This window comes from Ceratotherium simum, chromosome 10 (assembly GCF_057802395.1).
Source record: "Ceratotherium simum simum isolate JZ-2026a chromosome 10, ASM5780239v1, whole genome shotgun sequence".
In the NCBI taxonomy this organism is placed as follows: Eukaryota; Metazoa; Chordata; class Mammalia; order Perissodactyla; family Rhinocerotidae; genus Ceratotherium; species Ceratotherium simum.
Genome location: NC_141909.1, coordinates 29,991,024 through 30,000,000, shown reverse-complemented (window position 1 = coordinate 30,000,000; position 8,977 = coordinate 29,991,024).

Here is an 8,977-nt window from a genome sequence, read left to right as displayed (position 1 = left end):
GTCACTCTATTTATCACTTATAAAATATATATTGAGCACTTACTGTGTCCAAATCTTTAGCCAAGTGCTAGGGATATAAAGATGAGTGTGACCCAGTTCCTTTTCTTAGAACTCACTACATAGTCCTCTAAGAAAGGTGTCAATTCAGGTAACATGTTACAGTATTTTAAGTTCTGTTTTTCACAATAGCAATAACAACCAGATGCTGGGTGACTGCAGTGAAGAGAATGAATAATTACATATATAAGATGTTTTATTTTTCTGAAGGAAACTTATAGAATGTTTCATTTTGCTATGTTCCTGGACTGTCGCACACCTTTTATTTTGGACCTCATCAGAAGTTTTTATGTGCTCAGAGTCCTTACAAAGAATCAAGGACTTCCTGATGGCACCAGTGTTTCTTAGGATGCTACCAGAAACATCCCTACTCAAATTTGAACTGTTTGAAAAAACATGATTCCCTTGTTTCCATAAATATTTGAAGTATTATCAAAATAACCTGAGGCAGACAAGCTTTAATACTCAAGTATAATCATTCATTTCTTTCATGTCACTCTGATTTTCCTCACTTGAGATAAATGTGGTCTGACATATTGATTATCTATTCTTGGCCATGGGGGGACTTTTACTCATATATTGATCTAACTGTTTGGTTTAGGGGAGTTTGTTTATATAGCTGTCATGTGATGCTTCAGGAATGTGGTGGTTCAAAAAAAAGTAACCCCACCAAACTAAGCACTATGGAGCTGTGACAGCTGCACATTCAACAGAAATATACGTGGCACTCAAGGTTTACTCTGGGAGAGTGCCACCTTCCTGGTCTGTCTGTTGTGGGCCATAGGCTCTAGAGGGCAAGTGCCAGCTGTCTCCAGTTGAGGTACTTCTCCACATAAGTTGTTGGAATCTTTAATTAATATTGAATTGTATAATTTACACATGATAAAATTCACCTGTTTTAAGTTTACAATTCAGTGATTTTTTGGTAAGTTTACTGAATTGTGTAACCATCACCATAATCCATTTTTGGAACATTTTTATCACTCCAATAAGATCCCTTGTGCCCATTTATGGTTAATCCCCTTTCCCAGCCCCAGCCCTGGGCAACCACTAATTTACTCTCTGTCTCCACAGATTTTCCTTTTCTGCATATTTAATAAAAATAGAATCATACGATATGTGGCCTTTGTATCTGACTTCTTTCACTTAACATAAATTTTTGAGGTTCATCCATGTTACAGCATTTTTCAAAAGTTCCTTCCGTTTTATTGCTGAATAGTATTCATTGTATGAATGTGCCACATTTTGTTTCTCCATTCATTTCATGGGCATTTGGGTTGTTTCCACTTTTTGGCTATTATAAATAATGCTGCTATGAACATTTTTGTACAAGTTATTTTGTGGACGTAAATTTTGACTTCGCTTGAGTGGATACCTAAGAATGGAATTGCTGGGTCATATGGTAACTCTAAGTTTAACATTTTGAGAAACTGCCCAACTGTTTTCAAAATGGCTGCACTATTTTATATTCCCATCAGTAATGTAGGAGGGTTCTCATTTTTTCACATCCTTGCCAGCATTTAGTATTGCCTTTCTTTTTGATTATAGCCTTTCTAATAGGTGTACAATGATATATTAATGTGGTTTTGATTTGCATTTCCCTGATGACTAATGATGTTGAACTTCTTTTCATGAAGTTATTAGCCATTCTTGTATCTTCTTTGGTGAAATGTCTGTTCAAATCTTTTGCCCATTTTTAAATTGGGTTATTTGTTTTCTTGTTATTGAGTTGTAAAATTCTTTATATATTCTTTATACAAGTCTCTTATCAGGTATATGATTTGCAAATATTTTATCCCATTCTGTGGGATATTTTTTTAACTTTCTTAATGGTGTCTTTTGAAGTACAAGTTTTTAATTTTGATGAAGTCTAATTTTAGTTTTTCTTTTATTGCTCATACTTTTAGTGTCATATCTAAGAAATTTTTACCTGACCCCAAGTCTCAAACATTTTTTTCTTATGTTTTATTCTAAACTCTGTATAATATTAGCTCTTACATTTAGGTCTCTGATCTATTTTGAGTTGATTTTTCTATATGGTGTATATGGAAATTGTTCTGGATGAAGGTAGGGACTAAGTTCATCTTTTTACGTTTGGATATTGCATTGTCTCAGGGCTATTTGTTGAAAAGACTATTCTTTCCCCCATTGAATTGCCTTGGCACCTCTGTTGAATATCAATTGACCATAAATATAAGAGCTTATTTCTGGACTTTCAATTCTATTTCATTGATTTGTATGTCTACCTTTATGCCAGTACTACACCATCTTGATGCATAAGTTTTGAAAGTTGATAGAAACTTTTAACCTAAGAGATTAGTTGGGAATGACTAAATCTACCCTGACTCTTTTTAAAAAGGCTTCTCATTGATACATATTGTAAGAAACGACTAAATAAAAGATAAGAGGAAGAGAAAAATGAGAGTAGAAAAACATGAAGCAAATAGGATTATTACATAAAGCTATACCATATATGTCTTCTACATTGCTAGTTGTGGCTACCATTGTGACTCTGAGCTTGCCAAGAGTTAAGAAAGAAATGGAAACATATTCATAAAATATGTTTAATAAAATAATATAATTCAATTTCTTAGTAAAAGCACAACTATTCTTGGTTTTTGGACTAAAGAGGATTTTATCCTGTATGTGTTCATAAAGAGGAGATTGTATAATGTGATAAATAGCATCCTTACCAAAACTCTCACGTTGAATAAACAAAAGAGTTTCAGATTTTTATTATTATTGCAATGTAGACCAACTGCAATTAGTAAAGGCAAGTCTATGCAGAGGTTAAACAAAGGAGGTTTGCTCCTGATTTGGTTAATCCTGGGACAAACATTTTACTATTTAAACCATTCTCCCATAGATATTTTACTTTCAACCATATTTTCCTTTCAACCAAAATTTTTTGATGTGTAGGGTAGCAAAGAATTCAGAGTTTTACTTCCTAGAGAGAATTTAAAGTGCAGTGACACAAAGTTGTAATTTAAGATCAAAACTCCATATTTTAATAATAAACTTGAGCAAGTAATTGTGTTGATATGCTTTTATGAAAGGGGAGAAGCCCAATGAGGATGTTTACCTAAAGATAATTAACCTCATCTCCCCCTGCAGAGATGGGATGAGAGAAAATCTGCTCCTCCAGGGCAGGCACAAATTATCCTCAAGAATTAATCCCCTAAATTTGGCAGATATAGAAATTGGAAACCTGGGCATACCTCTGTCTTTTTTTCACCAAACAGCAAGAGAGATAATGCAGGGAGATCATTATTCTAAAATGCAGGTCTCTTTTAGTTAATCAATGTGAAAAATACTATCAGAAAATCCAAACACATCAGGGATCTTAGCTGCACAACATCGTTTCACTATGTTCCCAAAGAAGAATGTTAGTCGCTGGGAGGTGTAAATCTCTCAGATACGAAGAAGGTGTAACCTTAGTGTACTACTTAAAACCAGATGAAGTCACTGTTCCTGCTGGTGCTCTTCACTCTGTGTCTGGAATGTCAAGTTTGTTGAGAGAAAAATAGTTCTAGAATTGGGAAGACTGAACTTTCTTGATTGACTGATGAGTGAGCAAACATGGAGTATTATCAATCACTGTGTCTAGGCATAGGGTTTTCAGACAGTGGATTAGGCTACCATGAGAGTCATTCCACCTGTCAGAAAGGAGCGAGAGAAGATATCTTTTCCTGAGTCTGAGTAAGATGTACTATCACCATGTTGTGTAAAACCAGAGCAGGAGTCATCACAGGGTGACAACTAACCTTGACCAGGTTATGCAAGAGGACTTGAGCGATTTCTAGTGAAAAAAAAGTGTATAGAAACATAATTTTATAATTATGACCTAGGCTTTGGTGATTGATTAAACTACTCTTGAGAAATAATAATCTCCCAATAATATCACTCTGCTTACGTTTGGGAAGCTGGACTCAGTCGCTTTTAAGTGTATCAAGAACTTTCCTGGGAATACTTAAGCCAAAGTCGGCCTTGCTGTGACTCCTATTCTCTTTTGATTCCAATTTACTGAGCAAGACTGTATTGTCCAATCTGGATTCTGTCAAAATAAGAGAGTTTCTCTGCTGAGAAGAAATGAAGAACAATCTAGAAATAAATTTATTTGAGATAGGTTGATGGCCAACATTGCTAGAAGCCTGCCTCCATACTGTGTCTCCTTGAGTGAGTGGCTATCAGAAGTGTAATAACCACGTGTTTCTTCACCAAGATCAGCCCAAGGCATAGAAAACTCTCCACAGGAATGATTTTCTCTTTGCTATTCATCCTGATTCAGCATACCTTGAGCACAATTTGCTCCAAATCCTTGGCTTATATATGCTAGAGACTATGGATTTTAAAATATACCTGGAAAATGTAAGGCAGTGTTTCTCAAAGTATGGTCTCTGGGCCAGCAACTTATCAGCATCACCTATGAAACTTGATAAAAATGCAAAATCTCAGGATCCACTCAAGATGTAATAAATCTGGAACTTTGTGAGTGAATCCCAGCATACTTTATTTTAACAAGCCCTCTAGATGATTCAGATTTTCTAATGTTGGACAAATATATTTGTAAGGTATCAGGAGCATCTCTGTTTTAGTAAACAGATTAATCTTTTTGTACAGAAAGACTTAAAGTCCTGGAACAATATTATCTTGTGGATTTCTGACATCTTCCAGGTTTACATTTTGCATCATTGCAAAGTCTGGGGCAGAAAATCAGTAAGGATATAGTTGAACTGAACAGCACCATCAATCAACTGGATCTAATCGACATTTTTTGGACTATTTCATCTAATAACATAATACGCATTCTTCTCAAATTCTCATGGAACATTCACCAAGATAGACCACACTGTGGGCCATAAAACACATCTTAACAAATTTAAAAGAATAGGCATCATACAAAGCATGCTTTCAGATCACAATGTAGTTAAACTAGAAATCACTAATAGAAAGATAGCTAGATAATCCCAAAATATTTGGAGAATAAACAACATACTTCTAAGTAACACATGGGTCAAAGTAGAAATCTTAAGAGAAATTAAAAAACATTTCAAACTAAACAAAGATGAAAATACAACCCATCAAAATGCATGGGGTGCAGTGAAAGCAGTGCTTAGAGGTAAATTTTTACCATTACATGCATATATTAGAAAAGAAGAAAGACATAAAATTAAAAACCTAAATTTCCACCTTGGAACACTAGAAAAAGAAAAGCAAATTAAATCCAAAGTAAACAGAAGAAAAGAAACAATAAAGTCAGAGCAGAAATCAATGAAATTGAAAACAGGAAAACAATAGAAAAAATTGGTAAAATCAAAAGCTGGTCTTTTGGAAAGATCAGTAAAACTGACAACCCCCTAGCCAGGCTAACCAAGAAAAAAAAATGAAGACACAAATTACTAAAATCAGAAATGAAAGAGAGTCCATTACTACTGATCCCAAGAACACTAAAAGGATAATAAAGGAATATTATGAACAATTCTTTGCCCACAAATTTGGTAACTTAGATGAAATGAACCGATTTCTTAAAAGACACAATCTACCAAAACTCACACAGGGAGAAATAGATAATCTGAATAGGCCTATATATATTAAAGAAATGTAACCAATAATTAATAACCTTCCAAAACAGAAAGCACCAGGCCCAGATGGTTTCACTTGTGAATTCTACCAAACATTTAAGGAAAAGAGGATATCAATTCTCTACAATCCCTTCCGGAAAATAGACACAGAGGGACCACTTCCTAACTCCTTCTGTGATTCCAGCATTACTCTAATATCAAAAACCAGACAAAGGCATTGCAAGAGAGACTTAAGAGAAAGGAAAGCTACAGACTAATATCTCTCATGAACATAGATGCAAAAATCCCGAACAAAAAGAAAAAAAGTTAGTGTGTTGTGGGAGAATTTTAAAACACTTTAACGTACATGCAATTGAAGCCCCTGAAGCAGGGAGGAGAACAAACAAAATATTTGATAAAATAATAATAAAAAATATTACAAATTTGATGAAAACTATAAACCCACATATCCAAGAAGCTCAACAAACCTGAACCACAATAAATATGAAGAAAATAACACCATGGCACATCATAATTAAAATGCTGAACATTGATTATAAACAGAAGATAAAAAGCAGCAGTATAAAAGCATACATTGTAAACAGAGCAAAAAAGATAAGGACAATAGCATATTTCTTATTGGAAACAATACAAATGAAAAGAAAAGGGAGCCACATCTTTAAAGTACTGGCAGAAAAAATTTGTCAATCTAGACTTCTATACCCAGCAAAAATAGATTTAAAAAATAAAGGTGAAATGAAGATTTTGTTCATTTATAAAAAAGCTGTAAGAATTAATCACCAACAAACCTCACTATGAGAAATGTTAAGGTAAGTCCTTCAGACAGAAGAAAAAATGATACCAAATAGAAATATGGATCTATACAGAGCAACAAAGAACACTGGAAATGATAACTAGATGAGTAAATATGTACCATTTTTTCCTTATTACCTAAATCAATTTAAAAGGTACTTGACTATTTAAACAAATAAATGTATAAGTAAAATGTGTGACAATAGTACCAAGGTCAGGAGAGGAGAAATTAAAGTGTACTCTTGTAAAGTCTTTATATCATGTATAAAGTGGTATAAAACCACCTGAAAGTAGACTGTGATAAGTTAAAGATGTATACTTGAAACCATAATGCAACCACTAAAATAACAAAACTAAGAGTTGTAGCTAGTAAGCCAACAAAGTCGGTAAAATGGAATCGTAAAAACAAACTCACTTAATCCAAAAGTGGTTGAAAAAGAGAAAAAAGGAAAAAACAGATTGGACAAATAGAAAACAAATAACAAAATGATAATTTTAAACCTAACCATAACAATAATTACATTAAATGTAAATGGTCTAAACACCCTAATTAAAAGGCCAATTGTTAGCTTAGATTAAATATCAGACCCAAATATATGCTGTTTATAAGAAACACACTTTAAAAATAGACACAAACATGTTTAAAGTAAAAGTATTAATGATTGTAGGGAGATTTAGAATTAATATATGTATAACACTTAGTAGTGTGTTCAATATTCAGTGGATAGTTAGTAAAAAATAGTTCTTAGTATGTTTCCTGCTGTTTAGTTAGTGTCTTAGTCAGTTTGGGTTTATAAAACAAAATACTGTAGACTGAGTGGCTTAAACAACAATTTATTTCTCACAATTCTGGAGGCTGAGAAGTTCAAGATCAAGGTGCTGGCAGATTTGATGTCTGGTGAGAGCTCACTTCCTGGGTTGCAGATGGCCTTGTTGTATCCTCACATGGTGGAGAGAGAGAGAGCTCTAGTCTTTTCCTCTTCTTATAAGGAAAAATCCCATCATGGGGGCTCCACTCTCATGACTATCATCTAAACCTAATTACCTCCTAAAGCCCACCTTCAAATACTATACATTGAGGATTAGGGCTTCAACATATGAATTTTGGGGGGACACAAACATTCAGTCCATAGCAGTTGGGCAAGCTTTATCTGCCTTACGAGATAGTAGAGTATCTCTCTCTTATGATGTCCAACATCTTCGGTATCTTTATTTCACTTAAGGGTATCAGGTCTTCCTCTATAATGATTACAGAATAAAGTACTTATTTTTATTACCTATAAGGAACAGTTATTGGGATTTGAGCTCCTGCAACACGAAAGGTAGCCTAAAAGGTGTGGAGGGGGATACTCTTCTCTAACATACAGACAGGTTTATCTGAGCATTGATCTCAAGGAGGTGTCTTAGGTGATCAGAACAACTGGCTACAATTTGGTTTGTAAACTGATGAATTGGTCAAAATGCTAAGGATGGTTCTTTAGCATTTAGCAAGCCAATGTTAGGCATTTCTTATATATTCCTCCACTTCCAGCAAAACTATTCAGTCCCATCAGTCTCAGTTCTCACAGGAGTATGAAGAAAGCAGGAGGAAGGAGATTCAAAATGCATTCTCAATGGTCGTGATGAGATATTTGGCTTTTTAAAAATGATTATAAAGATAATGAATGGTGAATGAGCTTTCAAAGAGATTTGAGTAATGTTATTAACTCTACAAATTTGACATTTCTAATATACATCCAGAAACTAATACAGGATTTTAGATAGCAATTCTCATTTTCTTTTTGGTGGACTCTATAATCATTATACATCTAATGGTTGAGCTACTTTTGCATCTTCAGATTTTCAATATTTCCACCCATCACAAAAGATACAAAAGAGCAATTAACTACAGCAAATCTATACTCAAATCCATATTTGATGTCAGAGAGCTCTCTCTCTCTTTGTTGTTTATTATCAGATATCTGATGGGGGTCTCGAGAGGAAATCTAGTAATTTCTTTACAGTTTTCTTTGTTTTCTGTGTGACTATATGTTTATGTTTATTGACTGCTGTATTACCACACTTTACTTTCATTCTATCTTCTCTCCTACATGGCTCTTCCTTTGTTTTATCTAAGATTTTAATGGGATCTCTTTTTGTCTCGCAATATGATGTGTTATTTAACCTAGATATGGGTGAGTGTGCAGTCCTTTGCATCCACTTCTCAAGAAGGAAAATGCTTTCAGTTTGCCTTTTTAATTTTATGAGATTGCACTGGTCCATTTACACATTTTCTCTCCCAGGTCTGATTGAGGTGGTTGACTAAACTAAGAGCTCAGATGATGGCTCTTGTATGGAACAAAACTGATGTACGATGATTAAACATGTAATCTTCATCTGACTTGTCCCTATGTCTATAGTAATTATTGTATCAAAGTTAGAGTTAGAGATTAAGTTATCATTGTTCTTGCTATGCCTTGACATGAAGAGATAAAAGGCTCATACTATAGAAGGCTTCCTTAAACCAGAATTTGCAGTCTCAGATATTGAGGTTCTGCTCTCTTACC